Source organism: Ambystoma mexicanum, chromosome 11 (genome assembly GCF_040938575.1).
Source record: "Ambystoma mexicanum isolate Mex_15411 chromosome 11, UKY_AmexF1_1, whole genome shotgun sequence".
Classification (NCBI taxonomy): domain Eukaryota; kingdom Metazoa; phylum Chordata; class Amphibia; order Caudata; family Ambystomatidae; genus Ambystoma; species Ambystoma mexicanum.
In genome coordinates this window covers 1,170,914,465-1,170,935,743 of record NC_090934.1, presented here as the reverse complement: position 1 = coordinate 1,170,935,743, position 21,279 = coordinate 1,170,914,465, and the positions used below count along the sequence as shown (strand labels likewise).

Here is a 21,279-nt window from a genome sequence, read left to right as displayed (position 1 = left end):
CTGCAGTCTCTGTGAAAGATCATACATGCACTTACCGTCCCTAGTTTCAACCATCCCCTCAATATCTCTCAAACCAACCTTTAATGGAAGCTGAATCAATTAGAGGCTGACTAACTTTTCCCACATTCAAAATGAGACGGTTAAACAGATAGCACACAAGCCTTTCCGGCTTGCCACCGTCCCTACATAATTTCTTTTATCATTTCCACTCCGTTTCACAAAAACCGTTTGTGTACACAACTACTTTTTGCACTTATCATAGTGTACCCTTCACACGTGTTCCCCCTTTGAAATTTGTTTAATTGGATCTGCGTGATTATGTACGTGCTTTCTTTTGAACAAACCTCCTTGTATGTGCTTTACTAGCCCCACTGCCAGACATTTTTGCATGGCATCAATTAATGAAGGGTCTGGGGTTTTTTTTACCAGCAATTATGGTCGACCCGATCACGTGATATGCCAATCAGGCAGGAGACACGTTTTATTCTTTTTCCACCAAGCACCTGCCTTGAAAAAACACATAATATTCTTGGAGGTCTCCCCCTTTCCCCGTCTAATACATTCATATGCAGCAGCCACCATTACGGGCCGCTGCGGCGTTCAGAGCCACACGTATGGATGGAGAGCTTGGCTGTTCCCATCCAATCCAGCTGCAGACGTCCCAGAGGCACGTCCTACTCTTGCCCAATCACCATGCAAGCAACACTGGTTTCACGCATCCAATCTGGACGCGGCCATCAAAGGGGCACGCCAACCCCTATCCAATCAGGGTGCAAGGAAGCACACATTCAATCTGGACGTGGCCATCAAAGGGGCACGCCAGCCCATTTCCAATCAGAGTGCGGGAAGCACGTCTTTGAGCTTCCTTAGCAGCCGGGTTTAACTTGTCTTCCATTTGCAACCCCAAGCGTGCGACTTGGATACCAGGGTTCGGCGTGATGCTTTAAAGCAAGTTTAAGATACGCTTCTCTAGTTATATTGCTTCATTTATCTGAAGGCGTGTCAGTTTCTTTCCCCCAACTACACATTTTACTCATGGTACATTTCGACCGTGTTCTGTTCTTCTTTAGTCTAACAGTGCGGCTTTGTGAAAAGCAATCACAGAGACATGAGGCTTCTTGCCCGCTGTCTTCCTGCACAATTTTGCATTTGACATCAGTGGAAGGTGAAAGACTACAGTCCTTCACTCAACAGATCATATATAATTGGATCTCTTTAACGCCAATCCAGGTAGGCGGAAACTCTGCGGGAACAACAAATTGTTATTGTTAACAACAGGAACTGCAATTGACATTCCAATTCTTCTGTTTTTAAAATGTGCCTAGTATTTGGCAATGACGCCCGAAAATAGCGAATTATAGTTCCATATTTTATCACTTTTTCTCATAGGGTACTGCTACCTATATAACCACTTCCATTCCATTGGCGCTGCCTCCACTCACCTTTGACTGAGCCACAACTCCCCACTAGCACCATCGTGGTGGATCGTGTGTGATGGCACACCACAACAAGTATCATCGATATGGCTTTCTAACTTCCTATTCTTTTATTCATTGAATTTTCCTTGCCCTGAGACATAATCTAAACATATTTCACCACAGCATTATTTGTTTCCTCACCATTAATCTTGTGTTGGTTCACAATTCCTTTTAACATGTCTATAATGACACAGGATTCAATTACCTTCTGCCCACAGAAGTTGTTTTTCTGCCTCACCCCTTCATGTTGTTGCTGTGTTTTTGAGGCCAACTCCGGCTTACCTTTCCACATGTTCTGCCCTGAAAATTTGGGCAAGCATTACATTCGGAAGTTCGAATTAAGCTACAGTCCAAGCAATTGGCAGGCGCCAATATGGCTTAACATACTCTGAAAGCAATCTTGAAACCATTAACTAAAGCAATATTCCTCTTTTTTTCTTCGCCATTTTAAATCTTCACCCTTTATGTCTGCTTCTCTACAGGGTCCAGCTGTTTTTTTCGGCCTGATGAAGGCAATTTCTCCATTTTTTCTCTGCCCAGCAGGTGGTTGTATTGCCGAAACGTGTTTTAGATGTCTATTCAAAACTTGTCTGTTTCTTTCAAAAACACCTCTATGAGAGGCACTTGCACAAGACCTATCAGCCAATTTCTTCTAAAAAATGTAAGTATTGGCTGACCACAAGACAGCACTTTGAACAGGTGCTCTAACAATTGAGGTTGTTTCCTCTTTTGCTGCATCTATATTGCTTTTTCACTTTTGCCTGTAAATGATTGTGTATCATTTATTGCCCTAATGTTTCATTGTCCTATTGTTTCATAAGTTGGTTTGAGTAATGTGATTTTGTTGTTCACCATACTCCCCTCTCTTCCTTTTTTTATTGGTTTATTATTACTTTTCTTGTACATTGTACTTTGAATCACAATATTTATGAAAATAAATGTTGATTTTCTACTAAGAAGATTATCTTGATTGCTTTTCAGGACATGATGCAGCCAAAATCCATTTTTAAGTGATATCGGTAAGGATACACTCTATGTTTAAATAATTTTCGAAATAATTTGAAACTAAATCCACAGCAGCTTGGACATTATCGTTATTGTCTAGTTCAAGTCCCATTGCACTGCTGCTTTTGGGACACTAACCCCCCCCCCCCCACCCCCAGTATGTCTTGTGTGTAAAAGGAGTTGTAGACCAGACGTATAAAGGGGTGGAGACTGTCATGGGTGAAGGAGGGGAGTGTGAGAGATAAAAGGGCGAGGAGCGTGCAATCAGAGGAAAGAGGTGGGAGGAGACAGGAAAAAGACAGAAAGGGGGATAGAATGAAGGGTGTCGGTAGTCAGAAGGTGGCATGGTATTGTGGTAAGAGGTGAGAGTAGAAGACAAAAGAAGAGAGTAAGGAGGTATACAATCATGGAATGGAGTGAAGGAGAGAGAGGGAAAGAGTATGGCTACCCAGTTCTATTTTTATACATAATACCTTTCTGCACCATTTAGCCCTTTCCTGCATCCCCCATTCTTTTTATATTGTTAGGCTGCAAGTGATCATTGCCCCATACACATCTATGATAATCTGCATCTCCTGATACAAAAGGGTTACCCACTTATACAGCAGGTTTGCCTCTTTTGTATTTATCTGATTGGTCTGAACTATGCAGCAACAACTATACATTGCATTAAATGTTCACATATACATCTGTCAAATTCATATGCCAAATTTAGCCCATACCACACAAGCCCATCTGGGATTATTTATATTCTTATCCAGAAAACTCCACCTCCTCTCAATTCCTCCTTGACCAGCACCTCCTTTTCATTTTAAATATTTCTTACTGAAGGCTCTCCATTCATACCTAATATAATGTTCTTTATCATATAACATAGCAGTGAGCCTCTCCTTGTCAAAGATGTCTTTCCCCAGACACCAGGGTATCTAGTTTTATATTTATTGGAATCTCAAAATATGGTTCTGTATCATGTAGCACTCCCATAAATTACCCCAACCCTTTTTTATTGTGGTGGTTCAAGATATTATAGGCGCATACACAACAATCATAATTTGCGGCCCTTGCCCTGTATGGGTAACTCATAGATAGACTCCAGGTAAACCTGTTTTATGTTACTTCGTGTCCCAAGGAATTTTTGTGTAGCATGTACAGATTATTGGATGATGGCTTTTCAATTGTAGGTCTTTCATTTTATTCATCAATCACATTGAAATGAAACTTTGCTTAGATTAACTTTGTTTAATACAAGCACTTTAAGTAACACTGATTGTTAACAATACACTACCTTTATGAAAAGGAATGACTTGGAAACAGAAATGTTTTTAAATGCTGCAATTCTAGCTCAAAAGGAGGCACCAGTTCTAATGGAGACGGTGCCCTAGGTGCTAATGCTGAAAGAGTAGTGGTGGCAGTCTTCAGTCACTTTATACTGAGTATGTTGTGGCAACACAGCCTTGTCAGTAGTAGTTGCTGAGGTATTGGTTGTGGCAACTTGAAGATTGTATTTTTCAAATGTGGCTGCTTTTAGGATGAGGCAATGAATCTCAGAGGCCTTTGAAACAATACGTCTTCTTAGGACGCTGACCAGTAAGGGATGAACTTGCGCAGCCTGGTCTTCTGGCAAATTTTGAAATGTCCTACTACAGTCCTTGCCATCACAAGGTTTGTAGAACTACAGGAGACTATCCACACACTGTTTTAGACCTTTGGGGAGCCTGACCCATGGGATTGACAGCATGGTTTAGATCCTGTAAATGGCACCTCTGACTGTGGGTCTCGTTTAGCCTTGGAGCAGGTTACATTGAAGAAGTCAACAATCTGAGAATCTATTGGCAACTCGTAGTCACCCTTGCTTGTGTGCATGGAGTGAAGCCCCAGAGGGTTGCATAAGTCCCTCTTGACAGTGACATGCAGGCAACAGATAGCTGCATAGATTAGCCTGCAATAAAAAAAAAAATAACATTTCACATTTTAAAAGTTTTTACACAGATTATTGCCGAAGAAAATACTGAATTTGTTTTTAGTCCTTCTTTAGAAACCATCACGATTAACTGAAAAACAGCCAATACATTTTAAATGCATAGGCATTGTCAAATTAATGTAAGTGCTTTAAGACAGAACACATGTTTTAAGAGTCTATTTGAATGTTCCTCTCTGTTGAAGTCTATGATGCTCACATGTGATGCAATTGGATATTTGACAACTTCCTTTGACATCTGTTACACAGAAATTGTGCCTTGTCCACATCTACCGGTCTTTGTTTTTCATCCACACAGGTCCAGTGGAACCATAGTTTGCATGCATCACAAGCAACCTGAAACAAGTCAAATCATATTAACAGAACATTTCCTATTGAATAAGTGTAATTACATTTGTAACCAAATTCTACTTCCCATTTTTGCTACATGCAGTCACTTGCTTCACACACTATCAGAATCAGAAATTCAAACATTAATTGAATATATTTCAAATAGTACAGCAGATATGTGTGGTAATCATATACTTTCATTAAATAGTAAGAGACAAGGCAAGAGACTCGCATGCATTCACAAGACTGGACTCGTGGTGAAGATCAGACGTGATAACATACTGGCAGTGAACCTCAACATAGTTATCCACCTGTGGTGCCTTGTTAGGAGTTGAGCAGCTGACGGGACCACCTGATTCCAGGATGATGGACTGCCATTTAAGGCCCTCTGCCTGCCCAATTACAGGATTAGGTACACATGAGAGAGCTCTAGTTTGAATACCATCCCAACAGGAATGCGACTATACTCAAAAAGCTTTCTTTGAGAAATTAGAAAAGGCTAGAGATAAAATCACAAAATCATAACTAAACAAATCCACCATGATTAAAATGCCAGCTGAAGAACCACTTGAAAACATAGAACCCTTTCATTTTTCACCTATTACCACAGAAGAGATGAAAAGAACACTCATCTCCATGAAACCTACCTCGTGCGTGGAGAACATCTTACCCGCCAAAATAATCTTAGAAAACCCAGACATCTTCGCCCCTATACTTGCTAAGATCATCAACACTTCCTTTAGGGACCAACTAGTCCCCCAGGCTATAAAAAAAGTCACAGTTACCCCACTAATAAAAAAACCAGGCCTGGATCCAAGAGACCCATGCAACCTTAGGCCAATAACCAACTGTAACTTCCTGCTAAAGATTATGGACAAAGTAGCCACGGCACAACTACAGGCACACATTGAGGCCTCTAACGCGCTACACCAACATCAATCAGGGTTCAGACCATCTCATAGCACAGAATCAGCCATGCTCGACTTACAGACAAAGATGCTTAGCATCTTAGACAAGGGGAAAACGGGACTTCTCATCCTGTTAGACCTCAGTGCTGCCTTTGATCTCCTGGATCATAACCTGCTCGAAACTGCCTTAGGCAAAACAGCAAACTGCTCACAGGAGGCAAAAACATGGATAATGTCCTTTTTAAAAGGCAGAACATCCCGAGTCCATTGGGGAGACAAATTCTCAATTGAAAGGAAGATCCTCTGCGGGGTTCCCCAGGGAGCCAGCATGTCCCCATTGCTGTTCAACCTCTACATTAGATACTTATGCTACATCTTAGACCATGCTGACATATTCTTTACCAACTATGCGGACGATACGCAGCTGGTACTGGAGCTCAGCGGGGACCATAAAACCGATAACAACAATCTAAGTAGTATCTATAACATCATAGAACAATGGATGGATTCCAACTGGATGTGTTTGAACGCCAGCAAAACTGAGCTGATGATCTTCGGATCCACCCAAGTCAGAAAATCACTGCCCCACGACTATGCAAATTTCAAGATCAAGGATGCTAACATCAAAGTACTTGAGAAAGTAAAAACTTTGGGTATGATGATGGAAGCGTCTTTAGGAGCAGAGGCCCAGACTCAATACATAAAAAAACCTGCAATTACTACTTGAGACTCCTCAGAACTATTAGACCGTATCTCACAGAGAACAACTGTGCCACAGTAGCCAGAGCAACCATCCTTTCCCGTTTGGATTATGGGAACGCACTTATGCTAGGAGCCAACAAAAAAAACATCCAAGCGTTCCAGATTATCCAAAATAACGCAGTTAGGATAATCAAATGCAAATCTAAGTCAGACCACATCAGTGCATCTAGGAAGGAACTACATTGGCTCAAAGTGGAGAGCAGAACCCACTTCAAGGCTCTCACAATAGCCCACAGATGCATCCACGGGAAGGCACCAGGCTATCTAAAATCGAAAATACGTTCTTATGTTCCAAGCCGCGCCTTGAGATCCTCGGATCAAAATAGGATTGCAGTGATGCCACACAAACTTAGATCTGGACTGGGAAAATCCTTCCCAGTCATTACAGCAGGCATCTGGAATAATCTGCCAGCCCACATAAGGAAAGAATCTAACTACTTACGTTTTCGTAAATTAGTGAAAACATATCTTTTCAACTGACCACGTTCATGACCCACTAAATCATTGATTCCAGGAACTGTCCCGTCCATTTCTGTTGTCTTTGTGTCCACGTTTCTGCGCCCGGAAACTCGCGAGTTAACGGCGCAATACAAATAATTAAATAAATAAAATAAATAAATGGGCCTCTGCCAATCAGAAGTCCAGATCCAATTCCCCAGCCATGTTTCTCCCACTTCCCTAGTAGATGCCACAATTACGCACATGTGAGTGGTATGAAGAAGGGACGGTGAAAAGTGGATGTTAAGTGTGAGAAGAGTAGAAGAGAAAAAGAGGACCAAAGAAGGAGAGGCTCAAGAGGAAGAAGGGCAAACGCAGGGAGGATGATGACTGACGTGAAGAATAGGAGGAGAACCTGTAGAGAGGGCAAACTTGGGGGTGGTAGGTGGAGCTAAGTGGGTCCTAGTGGAATAGGACCAGGCTAGCGGGGTAGAGACTGTACATTACCTGGTTGACCAGGGGCTGAGAGCTGGTGAAGTCCAAGCCACCACATTCTGTGACCGTTCATGGGACTCTTCACTTATCCCTAGAGGGGAGCCCTTCCCCGTGAAGCTAAAGAGGTGAGGCTGCTATGCAACATCCCCCTAGGGGTGGCGATATGCAGGACCTCACAGGGGCAGACTACCGTCCTGGAGATAGGGTCTCCCGTGAAGGAACTTCCTAGCCCTCTTTTCTATGAGATGCTGAGAACCTCCAGGTCCACAGAAGTCGAACCTAAACACACTACTGTTTGCTATTGTAATATCTCTTATTTTACTTAACCAAGTCCTAAATCTACTCAGAAGAGGAAGAGTAAAAGAGGCATACAGAATGGCAATAGCTGGAAACCCAATAGTACTGAGATGAAAAGTGAAGGAGCAATAACAACTGCACCTTCATTAGAGATGGACTGTACTGGGAAGAGTTGGCCCCAAGGAGGCATAAAGAAACCCTATTGGAAACAAAGGAAGGACTCCTGACCCTCCGCTGGGGAGGATCCAAAAACAGACGATAAAAACCAACAAAAGAATTGCTGAGGAGAGAAGTCTGCAACAAGCCAGCAAAGCCTGGGAAGTTCAAACTTGGCAAACAGAATGCCGTACAGAGAAGCTGGTCCCTAGCCGAAGGGACGACCTGGAACGATCGACGAAGCAAGCTGCGAGGACTGACTCACTTGAACAGTGGGGAAACCCAGGCAGTGGCGTGATCTCTAGGAGATGGACCATGTGGTCTGAAAACACCAGAACAGTCAAGGCAAGGGCTGCGTGGAGCCGTATTGAGAAAGAAGCTGGATAGGAAGACACCAGGAACATTTTCCGAAGCAGTCAACCCATGACCCCAGGATGTACCGTTGATGCGCACCCACCAAGATTTTCGGTGGTGGTAAACCCGGCAGAGGTCCGGGGAATAAGAAAAGCCTAGAGGGCAACAGAAGTAATGACCTTGGTCACAGTGATTGCGAACAGAACAAGAAAAGTCAAAAGTGCCACAGGAGTAATCTCCCTCACACAGTGACTGTAAGAAAACCCAAGAATACTACAGGATTAATCTCCCTTGTAGCAGTGAAGGTGAAAACCCTAAGAAAAGCCAAGAGGAGTATGGGAGTGGTCGCCCTCATTGCAGTGGTTGTGAAGTTTATGGAATAAATGCACCACAATTGGGGAAAGAGCCAAGTTGGACATTACGGAGAAATAATCCTTGGACACTTGATAAGGACACAAGAAGCCGCCTTGAGGAACTGCGGGGGCTAATCAGAACTTGTACAAGAGACTATAAAATCAGTCACTAAGGCAGAGTATGCCAGGCAAGGATAAGGAAGTCATTCTCATGGGCCCCTTTTTTGTTTTGTTGAATCCCTTTTAATTAATGGTAAGGGTCGGAATAGGATAGTCTTTGGACAGAGGCTGGACATTTTTGCTTTGGACAAACCACCCTGACAACGAGCACTCTAGTTAGAGTTTTGTTAGGTAGGGCAAACCCTCATGTATAAGGAAAGCGAGGTATTTTTTTTATTATTTCAATACAAGCGGAGTGTATAAGTACGCCACCACTTTGTCCGACTACGTCTTCTGACATTCCACAATTCCTGAACCCTGCTAAGAGTGTAGCTAGCTGGGAGCCCAAATTATGGACATGGTGGAATTAGCAAGTCAGCCAAAACTAAACATACTTGCCCAGGAGTACGGATCCAACCGCTGATGACAGAGTCTTGCAATGTTGTCCAAGGCCAGGAGATGTTCTCTAAGGTCGAGCACCACTGCTGACTGCAAAGACAAGCTCAGCGAGATTGTTCCCTTGCCAGGGGTTGGGCAGGCTGTAATGAAATACTCCTGATAATCTACCCATGATTGACAGGCAAGGAATTAACAGTCTATTTTATACTTGCCTGCAACCTGACAGTGAAGGAATTGGTGGTCATTTTATAATCGCATGCAACCTGTTTTCGGGCCAGGAGCTCTCAGAAACTGTAGAATCGATCTAGGAACTATGAGTGACACTGGCACTTTTTCTGTTAGCTTTTGTAGGAGTTTGCTAAGGAAAGACCTGATTGAAAAACTTGCACAGAGCCTTGAGAAAGTTTGATGCATTTTTCATTTCTGCTCTCCTCATCACCTTACTGGAAACATTCACCCCCGGTTCTCGAGTTTTGTTCCACAATAGTGGTATTTGTGTACAATAAACCTTGTTTTTGCAACATTTCGCTTGTGTCTCGAATCCTCTGAGAATTCCCTTCTTGCTCATAGTGTGTATTTTGTTTTCAGAAAAGATGGGGTAACAGAAGTTTTTATTTTACTAACAAGTTGTCTAGCAGGGTACGGATGCACCTCATTGATATGGACTGTGACTATGATTACTATGACTCATAGCAATGAAGTGCACCACTAACGCACAGCACATTTTTCCAAGGAAATGTTAAATAATAATGAGAGCACAAAAATAACAATTACCCATTTTCCATGTCCTTCGCCTCCTACATCCGCATATGTGGCACAAGTTTTCTGTGTTATCTGCAATTAAATAACAATATTAGTATCTTTTACAAACAGATCCAGTGCCTTAATTTTAGGAGACAATATGCTGTGCGTGGCATTATATTTTAACAATGTATGTATGGTAAAGAATAAAGTAAACGGACATGGCATAAGATAAAATTTATATTTATCACTGTAGGGACTCTTGCATATTTTTACATGTCCCCCCTTCCAACAGTTTTCTAGGAAGGCCTTACTCTCATTAGAGCGATTGGACCATATCTTGCAAAGCAAAAGAAAGCAATGGAATAACCTATGCGGACCTCTCCTCCGTACAGATAAAACACCTTTGGTACATCAGTCAGATCCTCCCAATGGGAGCAGCAATAAGAGTTAATAGCAGCTAATGGGTTAGTCATCTGTAGTAGGTGGGATACATACATGGTGGTGGACCAACAGAACATATGGCAGAAAAGTCTAGTGTTAAGGGTATTTATTTTAGGAGTCAGGATGGGTATGGGATAAATGGTTATGGGTATTGGAGTTATCATTCAATCAGGTCTTGTCTTACAGCCTAGTACTAAGGATATGATTTCCTGCTCTATATGATTGTGCACTGAAGCACCCATCTCAGAAGAATAATCCCATACCTTGGTACCATTGTTAGAGGAGTTGACCAACATGGGTACCTTATACCTGCCCTTTTGGGGCCCTAGAATACAGTGATAGGTGTGGAGAAGTGCAACAGGGTCTCGGGAGATGCTTGCAGTTGATGGTGAAGCCTCAGTATGCAACTTGCAAGAGGATTGCTCAGTTTGTGCAAATTTTCCACAGTCTCCAGATGGCATCGGTGAGCTACAGCCCTTCCGGACTTTGCATGACATGAAGTCCCAAACAGGGATCTTGCAATGTAGAACCACTAAAAATGTAATGGAAAACAAGCATTACAAGGTGCCTGTGTAGGTGAAATAGATGGTGCAGCCAGTGCAATGATGTCAGGGCCCAAGCTACTGCCGTGGGAAAACAAGGGAAAAGAAATGGCCTAAGAACACCCCAAAAGAAATGTGATCATATCACTTAGGGGTGAATCGCAACTTAGCAAGAAATGTCTGTTCCAGCAGAGAGAAGTGACTGAGGTATGAAATACAGTGAGTGCACAAGGAGATGCCTCTGGGCCTTGCAAGGGTCAAGCCGCACCTGCTTACATGGCTCTAATCACTTTCTTTTGGTTTGCAAAAAATATTCCCATCTCTCTACAGAGAGTACAGATAACTGTGATGAATCCAATGAGTCATCACGGAATCCCTGGTGATGACCTCCTCCCCTGTGGCCATGGGACAGCAGCTGTTACCTGACCCTGGGGCTGACTTCATGATGCAGGATCACATGGGAGGAGACAACTACCGGGGAGATGTCATGACTTCATTGGACATGACGCAGTATCTCCCCCTTTCCCATGGGGAAGTGCCTTTAATACCCGGAGCCTTTTTCCACAAGGAAGACCCTCTAATATCTAAGACCCCAATGGCTTATTGTTCCCACCCTTTTAGAAGAAGTAAAGAAACCTCTTCATATTATTCTAGTCAGACACCCACATATGACCTAAACACACAAAACTCCAACATAACACCTTTTGCTTCTAACGTACCTTTATGTAAAGTCAAGGAGAAGAACTATTTTAACACAGTGTTTCCAATGACACATATGGACTTCAACTCCCAGAATCACCCAAGGACTGAGACAAGGAAGATGAATACATTTGAACAAAGTGACAAGAACTCAAAGCACAATCTGCAGTCTGGTTGTTTTTCCAAATCAACTGTGCGTGGGACATTTAAACATGGCCAGAGCACTATAGAGAGAGGCATTGCAGGAGAAGACGTTGGCGCTTATCCAGACGCTCGCGAACATGGAAATCACGTACCGGGGTGGCGGACCAAGAAAGACCACCATATTAGAAGGAGAGATTCTGTGTGAGAAATAGAAGTGCTGTGGAGACGCTGGGAGCCACGAGAGAGGTCCTGGGCAGTCGGCAGATAGGCAAGACAGCAATCTCCATTACGGGACCTGAAGGGAAGCAGGCCTGTGACTGTAGAGCCACGAAGGAAGCTGGAAGGAGATCGGCACACTTCACTGTGGAAAGTGGGTGAAAGCAACATGCCACAGAAGCACGAACCGGACCAGAGATGCTGGAGAAAACCAGTGAGTCTGCCTGAAGCCAGTGTGGACCCCAGGGCATTCCGGTGACTGAGCCAACAGCAATTTGAATGTGAAACCATTGTCAGAGCCAAACAAAGATTGTTTGAATACAGAAAAGGCAAAGTAAAATCCACAATAAACTATGGATGCATACAGTGCAAGTGTGGGGCAGTTCTTGAACAAACTCTACCACAAACATACCAAGCCAAGAGCAATACATAAAGTATTGGTGGTACAGAGAAACTGTGAAATGTATGAGGAGCCCTGGCAAAGCAAAACACCAGGCAAATGAAACATATAAATGGCATATTGGTGGCGTTCAAGTCTTCCAGATATATGCCAAGAACAGCCCTCTGGAGGGTTAATAACTGGGGTTAAAAATAATCTCATATCTAGAGAGATTGACCGATGAAATGGTGTGGATAACAGACTGGCTGTCGAGGTTCATGTATCTGAAAACACGATTAAACGTTTATTAATTATAAACGTTTCAGATCCCCCAGGTGCAATGCAAACATTAAATTTTCAAATCCATAAACTTGAAAATGGCGACTTGGTGCTGTGGGATCAATGATGATATGATTCTGGTGGGTGGGGTCATACATGCACAATTCAGTGACAGCAATTTATGTGTGCTATGCGGAAACGTGGCTGGAAAAAGCATACCTGCTCATAAAGGTTCTAATAACCAATGCAGATATTGGCTGGAATATCAGAGATTGGGAGCTGATCATGCTAAATGGGCGCACAGCAGGAGATTGCCCTGGGAGCCACACTTTGAGTAATGGAAAGGGGAAGGCAACTTTAGACTTCTTTTGTAACTACCTGATCCAGCACATTAAAGGTCTAGGCATATGCCCCAATGTGTGGAGCGATTGTGCTATTTTGTCTCAAGCTACAATTGTCTCCCTATGGCTTGGTTGAACGCAAACTACAGGATCTACAAGTAAATAAGACAGGCAGTTGTGTAAACTGGTCTGTGGCAAATCTGAGAAAGATTACCACTTTCATCTTCCACGCTAAATATAATCGGATGCCTAAACTGTGCGAAATGATGGTAAATGAAATTGAAAATTGGTTTAATAGTTTGTGGACCAATTTTGGGATCTGCTCAGGTCATTATACTCTCTCAAATCCCAAAGCACAAGGCAAAGTGTTTGATAAGACGATAAGGGACGCAAAGCGCCTAATGCAAAGAGACATTAGGAATGCCAGAAAATTAAGTTGAGATGACAAACACTGCGGAAAGGATTAGAAGAGTTAAAAATAAATATCGTAACTGGGTAAAGTGGTGGAAACATTCATGTAATAATTCCTAGTGGCAGCAGATGTTTACAATCTTAAAAAGAGGTAACGTGCAGTCTATGTGGCAAATTCTGGGCGCAGCTAAGGAACAGAAAGATAGTTTAGTCACCATCCTTATCAATGAAGGCTGCTGGGAGAAATACATGGTTAAAAACATGAATATAAAAGAACAGGTGCTTCCCACTGAGAACAAAGGTAGTGATGGTTGGGCACTGCACATAGAACAAGAAAGTATACGTTAAAAAGATCTAGGGCCTACTGGCCTGGCTAGCGTAATCATTAAAAAGACCCACGTGTATGGGCCAAGTTATTGGAAATTCATTTCCGCAATGTTTGCCAAAGTTGAACTATTCTGGACTTTTGGCAAAGAACCTTGTTAATTCCTGTTTACAAGAAAGGTCCCCAAATATCGCTAGCAAATTATAGACTACTCCCAATGCTAGATGTGATGGGCAAAATATTTTCTTCATTCCTATTAAAAGAAAACTGCAGTCTTTAGTGGTGATGAACCACATTCTTGGTATATCTCAAACAAGCTTCAGATCTGGCTCGGCCACTTCCCAAAACTTAATAACGATTGACAGGTTAATTGTTAAAGCAAAGTTCCAAGGCAGCAAGTTTGTTAACTTTCAAGTTGCCTGTGACAAAGTTAATAGAAGAATACTATGGTGCAAACCTAAGAAGATGGGCTGTCTGGTTGACTTACTGCAGATCATGGAACTACTGCATTTTGACACCAAGATCCAAGTAAGGGTGAGCAGAGAGGGGCATTTTACAAAATGGGTTAAAACAAATAGTGGGCTCAAACAAGGATGTCTTTTGGCCCCACTTTAATTTATACATGATGGACCTCCCTGATAGACTCCATACCGTAGCTAACTGTCCCCCCAGAATTGGAAACAAGCACATAGTAGGTCTGCCGTACGCAGATGATCTTGCAGTCTTTGATCACACATATATGGGTTTGTCAAGGACTATTAGAGAGCTGTGTTTATATGCAGATCAATTACGATAAAACAAGATTATGCAGTTTGCTAATAGGCCAACAAAGAAGCCGGTATTGTCGACAGCACGCAATATTATCAAGTATGTGGAGAGCTTCACATACCTGGGCTTTGAGATCGGAAAGACTGGTACTGATAAAATGCAGGAAAGCGGCACAGCTTGGTGCGTTGTTTAATAATTTTGCAAAACAACCCGCTGGCTATTGCCTTAAAGGATTGCTGGTAATTTACAATGATTTTGTCCCACAATCCTTTACAGTCTGGAAGCTTTGACACCGAGGGACCTGAGCTGGTTAAATATTCTGGAAGGAAAATTCAGGAGAAAAATCTTGAATGTCCCTCAAACGGTCCCCATGGAATTTTTCAGACTTGAACTGGGACAAATATCCCTTTGGGCACTGGCCTTAAGGAGGAGAGGTGAATTGTATTGAAATGTAACGCACTCTCCCAGGTGCCCTTTATTGACTAATAGATAGGGGAAGATTTTGGTACCGAGGCCATTAATAAGTCTATTAATTTTGATACATTGAGTAAATGGTTGTTTGAGCAAATTGGGTGGATGCCAGATGCTGACAGTGGTGATGACTACTATCGGCTTAATGTTCTTTTTCTCAATATGAAAGTAGACATATGGGATTCGAATCAGAATTATTCCTATATATCTAAATTGAAGACTTAGGCTGTTGGGTTCATAAATACAAGAGCATGCAGCCATATCTGCTACAATGGCCTGATCCAGCTGTTAGGATATTGATTTTAATGCTATCACATTAATCAACTCCCTATCTTGTCTTTAACTGGTCCCAGGCTGAAGCTTCCAGTGAACAACAGATTCGCTGTATTTGTAAATTAAAACACATACTGGAAACAGCTAAACACGTTCTTACTGAATGCAGCCTTCTGGGTAGCCTACGGATGTGAAATCTGGGTTCTTTTGTCAATGAGTATGATTTTTTTTAATGTTTTTATTTATAAGGTGCCAAACCCACACACGAGAGACATGGAGTGAACACGGCAATCAAAGACTGAGAAGGAAGAAGGCGAACCAGGAAGGATGGCCAGGGGTGGAATTTAAGAGAACTGAAGTGTTTTTAGCTTTGCGCAAAAGCTTTTAGGGTCTAGCTCTTGTCTGTGATCAAGCAGGAGGGTGTTCCAAAGAATAGCAGTGATTGCAAGGAATTATCTACCAAGGCCATGAGTTTGCATATGATCAACTGAGCATTTGAAGGATAAGGAAGAAGACTGCAGGGTTCTTGAGGGCTGGTAGTGGCGTTTCTTAAGGTATGTGGGACTACAGCCATACAGGTATGTGTGTACCAATATAGCTGTCCTAAACTGCACCCTGGCAGAGACGGGTAGCCAGTGCAGTGACTGCCAGCATTCAGTTATTTGTTCTTTTCTGGTTTTCCTTTTAACAATGTGGACCTTGTCGTTTTGGACCACTAGTAGTTTTTGTAAGCTTTTTTTTTTTCTTTAGGGCATTGCAGTAATCGATCCTTGGAAGGATCACTGCACATGCAATGGATGCACTATTGGGTTCAGATAGAACTGGGCAAATGTTTTTGAGAAGCCGAAGATGGTATGAGTAATTGGCTACCACCTGGTTGATACGTGAGTCGGTATTCAGGGAGACATCAAGGTGGAATCCAATGGTCTAAACTTTCTTGACAACTCAGATGTCACAATTATGGATTTTAAAAGATTTGTATCTTGGGTCAAGCTTAGCCTGGGCCTGAGAGGAGCCGCAAATGATCAGTTCTGTCTTATTGCTGTTCAAACACATCCACTTTCGGTTCATCCAGGTTTCTACCAGGAGATCAAGATCATTAAGTCTAGCTAGGTCCTGCTCATAGTTCCACATGATACGATAAAGAGCTCAGAGTTTTGAAAGTATTCCCTAAATTCTGGGCTCAATACTTTGTATATTGCACTGTATCATGCATGGCTACAGGTTTTTATATTTTTAAAATAAAATACATTGTAAATTTTCAGATATACATATTTTATTCTAAGTGTTTTATCAAATACTAGGTATTGAAAGAATAGCTGATTCATATGTATGAAGTGACGAGCAAGTCGCGAAACGTTCGGGTTATTACTGTTTTTGGGAATGCCATATGTTGATGGCTTTTAAAACGTCTTTGATGTGTAAATAAAGGCAGTTTGCTGATTATTGGACTCCAACCTCTGTATGGTGTTAATTGAGGCTTCGAAGAGGGCAACTCAACACCTGTTGTTCCATCAGCAGAATTCCAGTATATATATTACATGGCCTGCGGTAGTTATGTTTAAGTTGTTAAACCCATAGGAAGAGCACTTTTTGGGTGGCTTATAACTTCGCTCCCCCTGGACGAATCCTCACCAAGATCTGCAGGAAAAGTATATGGCCCACTCTGAATTTGTATGCAAAGTTTGGTGGGGATTGGTCAAGGGGGGGCAAAGTTATAGGGGGTGTCCCAAAATGTCTTTTTTTTCCCATAGACATAATGGAAAAAAAACTTTGCTCACGCCTACACCTCAAACTGCTCGACGGATTTCCACCAAATTTGTGACAGGAGCGGCGGCTTGGTCCCGAAAGCGTGCTTTTGTTAATTTGGTGTAAATCCGTCCAGTAGTTTTTTTTTTAAACCACCAAAACGTACCTGTTTTGGTCCGCGGACTGGCCACTGATTGGCTGTTCTGTCTGTGGACTGGCCTCTGATTGGCCAGAAAATGTGCAGACTTTTGCGTGGTCCGCAGATATCGGGACACGCTCGCTGATTGGCTGGTGGGAAAACGTGAAATGCGTCAGTTTTCCTGAAACACCTGCCATCTTGGATTCGCAGACTTTTTGGGGTCTGCGGACAGCATGGTGAAAACATTTTTAAAAAAGCAGCATTTCACTTGTCAAACCCAACAAACCATCTCTGGGGAGCTGGGGGGGATGAGGATTGGATTGGATATGGCCATAAGAAGCCAAAAAATGGGTTGTTTCACCCCCCGAAAGTCCACGAACACTCCAGACGTCCTGGGGCAGTATTGTGGTGTTCGCGGACACTTCAGATGTCCTAGGACATCTGTACCTATTTCTGCATTAAAGGGTTGGGGAAAAGCAGTTTTTGGATGGCTTGGCAAAGTATTGTGGGATTCTGTCAAGAGGGGGTAAAATTAGAGGGGGGTCCCAAAATAATGTAAAGGCATATAAATGTGGTGTCATTTGACGAATCTGCACAACATTTGGCAAAACAATTTTGGATCTAGTTATAAATGGGTTTCTAAGATTTGGTGGGATTTTCTCAAGATAGGGCGAAATTAGAGGGGTGGTCTCAACATTTTTAGATGGCTTATAACTTTGTTGCTATTTGACGAATGTGGACAAAAGTTTTGAGAAAGATTATAGACCCAACCTTCAATGTTTGTGTAAAGACTGAATGGATTTTGTCAAGTGGAGTCTGAGTTATATGACTATTGTGTACATACGGATTTCGAGCAAACTCTGAGAGGAGCTTTGGCAAGGACATTAAAGCATGGTTTTGCAAATGTGCCCGTGTTTTATTTTTGACAAGTGTAATAATATATGTACAAAAAATAGTCCTATACCTTTGGTGACTGAGGTATAGCCTGTGGCCGTGGGCAGTAGCCAGATTGTCTGGGTCATGGCATAAGGTCATGATGCGGACAATATGGCTACAGGCCATGGCCGCCAGGGACGAAAAATGGTGTTAAAGTGGCTATGTCTGGGGGGCGTGGCTACGAGGGCCATGTAGGAGGACGTGATTTAGAGGAGCTCCCGAGATCCTGAAATGATCCGGGCGAAAAAATGCGGAACGATGGGCCGACGACCGCTGAAAATACACATGTTGGTGTGTGAATGATTGGGCCACGCTTGGTGAACTTCTGGAAGGTGTAGGAAGAACAGCGGCAGAGATCTGTGTGGAAAGAATAAGGAGCGCCAGAGACAAAAGACGACACAAAATGGCCGACCAATGTCCGGAACAAAGGAAGGAGCAGGCCGCACGGTGACCGAGCGAAAGAGGCGTACTGGGTGCGCATTTGTCATTCGTGCAAAATACAGGTCCTCTGGGTCATGTCGAATAGAACAGTGAGGCCGAAGGCGAAACAGCCCACCTTAGACGACTTCGCTAAGACGTCCCCTGGTCAAGACAATACCAAGAGCAGGGATAAGCCGCCTGCAAGCGGCATGACGACAACGGGCGCTAACCAAGAAGTCCTAGCTGCAATTGCGGACCTAAAGGCGGCCTGGGAATCTAAACTCGAACTAGCCGTCACTGAACTGAAAACGGCACTGGACCTCAAGGTCGGAGAGGTGCAGGAGGATGTTAATCTACTCCGACAGGACGTCAGGGCCTTGGCGGAGCGCACAGAGTCCCTTGAGAAGGAAGTTAGCCCGAATAACGCGGATTGTGCCTCCCATGAGGCCGAATTGCATGCCCTGATACAAAGAGTGGGAAACTTGGAGAGCAGAGCGGAGGAGGCGGAAGGACGCGCCCGACGAAACAACATCCGCATCGTGGGCCTGCCGGAGGGATTGGAGGGCCACGATCCCACGGAATTTATTAAGTCCATGCTACTGCAAGAGATCCCCGGAGGAGCCCTATCTCAAGGATTGGCAGTGGAAAGGGCACATAGAGCTCTAACAAGGAGGCCGCCGCCGGGAAACCCGCCTAGGTCGGTGATAGCCAAAATTCTTAATTATCGAGATCGGGAGAGGATATTGGAACACTTTCGCAAGGGAGGAACGATTACACGAGTAGCGGCAAACATCACGGCCTGCCCAGACTATACCCTGTCTGTGCAGCACAGCCGCATGAACTTTGGGATGGTAAAGCGGAGATTGAGAGAGGCGGGCCACAAATATATGTTACTGTATCCGGCAAAATTGAAAGTCATACATAAACACAAAACTTTGTTTTTTGAGACCCCGGAGGATGCCATGGGATGGGTCGATGCGCAGGGATATCCCCTGGAGTCAGAAGTTCGGACGGAGAGAGAGCACGGAAGAGATAAGTAATGCACGAGGAAGGTGCCACAAGATGGCGCGGCACGTGGGACTTGAATATAGTCATTTGCGCAGCCTTCAGTAGAGAAGGTCAGACTATTGCACTAGATGTTATGAGCACTGTAGTTATTATTGAAATAATGGGAGCCTTACAGAGCGGATCTCTTTACCCCACAACAATTTTAGTTAAGTGGCCATTAGGGCGACTTCACCCTACTGAGCTCTGTGCATTGTTTGGTGCTTGCAGGGCTAGATGTGGGGGTGCCTGAGTTCCGAGAACGGAGCTGGGCAGCAGTTGGGGTGTGTGGTGTTGGGTAAGGGACGGGTGGAGGGAGGGGAGGGAAGTTGGGAATTTGCTGTGTACATAGTTATGGATAGTTTGAGCTGGTACAAGAAGCTACAAGTAAAGATGGAGAGCTGTATCTGTGTCACGTGGGCAAGGGGGATTCGCTACACGGAAAGCAAGAAGACACTCATGAGCCATGAGGGACCTTAAGATCGTAACATGGAATGTCAGGGGACTTAACAGTTACTTAAAGAGAAACAAAGTCATGATGTACTTGAAAAGACAGAAGATTGATATTGCGCTGTTGCAGGAAACACATTTGACCCGGCAAAAATTGGAACTGGTGGGGAAGAAGTGGAGAGGTACTGTAGTAGGCTCTCCGTATTCTGCCTACGCTAGGGGAGTGCTGGTCATATTGAAGGCTTTGGTAGAGAATAGAGAGGTGTGCATTATAAATACGTATGCCCCCAACCAAAACACTGCGGCATATTTTAGAACCCTGTGTACTCATCTGGGCGCGTGTATGGGAGGAGCGGTTATCTGGGGAGGGGATTTCAACTGCGTGCTCAACCCAAAGGCAGACAGATCTGATGGGAAGATTGATAGGCCCACCCCAGCAGCCAGGGTATTGCAGACATTACTAGACAACTTTGGGCTGGCAGATGTTTGAAGGCTGAAACACCCAAATGAAACACAGTACTCGCATTACTCAGCTCCGCAGCAACTGTACACAAGACTTGATTACTTTTTTGCCACGCCAGATGTGGTGATAGAGACCACCCAAATAGACTATAGAGCGAGGGTCCTGTCAGACCACTCGCCTCTAGTGCTGAGTTGGCAGTACTGCCACCCCAGGGCGCGGATGCCGACATGGCGCCTCCGGGCAGAGGCGCTCCGGGACCCGGTCTTCAGGGAAGATATCAGGGATGCGATCACACAGTACTTTGAGGTAAACACAGGAAGCGTAGACTCAGCGTGCACGCTCTGGGAAGCCTTTAAGGTAGTATTGCGGGGTGCTGCTATTGCTAAATCAAAAGGCCTACAGGGTGGGGTCCTTACGGAACTAGAGGAAGCGGAAGAGAAACTGGAGCGGGACAGCAACAGGGCGGGAGGGGATGCAGAACTTGTACTCGAGTTACAGCAGAGGTGTGCAGAGCTTTGGGAAAGGCTCTGCAACCTTAACTATAAGAAGTATGTCGAGAGGCAACCTGTAGGAGGGGATAAAACTGGCCGCTTGTTGGCATGGTTATATAAGCGCGAAACCCCCAGGCCCCCGATTAGGGCAATAACTAGAGAAGACGGGGAGGTGGTTGACACGCAGGAGGGAGTCAACAAGCATTCTTGGACTATTATAGGACATTATATGAGGACAGAGGAAGGGACAATCGAGAGGAGATTAGAGAAACCCTAAAAGACATGGAATTACCTAAGATTAGTGCTGAAGAAAGGGAGGAGCTGGACGCACCGATTACCTTAGAGGAATTAGAGGAGGTGGTGAAGCAGCTGCCTACCTGTAAGACCCCGGGCGTGGACGGATTCCCTGGCGAGTTTTATAAAACATATAGAGAGGAAGTAC

General features: G+C 43.9%; 1 protein-coding gene across 11 annotated transcripts in view; it reads left to right on the top strand.

The window, feature by feature from the left end:
- Positions 1 to 21,279, top strand: part of TLN2 (talin 2) — a 7,472,684-nt gene that overhangs the window by 105,167 nt on the left and 7,346,238 nt on the right. Inside the window, exon 1 of one of the 11 annotated variants that reach the window (XM_069624479.1) lies at positions 2,457 to 2,497. The exons of the other annotated variants lie outside the window; for them this stretch is intronic. The gene's annotated coding sequence lies outside the window, so the exon portion shown is untranslated. Of the gene's footprint in view, positions 1 to 2,456; positions 2,498 to 21,279 lie in introns of those variants that run through there. 11 annotated transcript variants of the gene reach the window in all.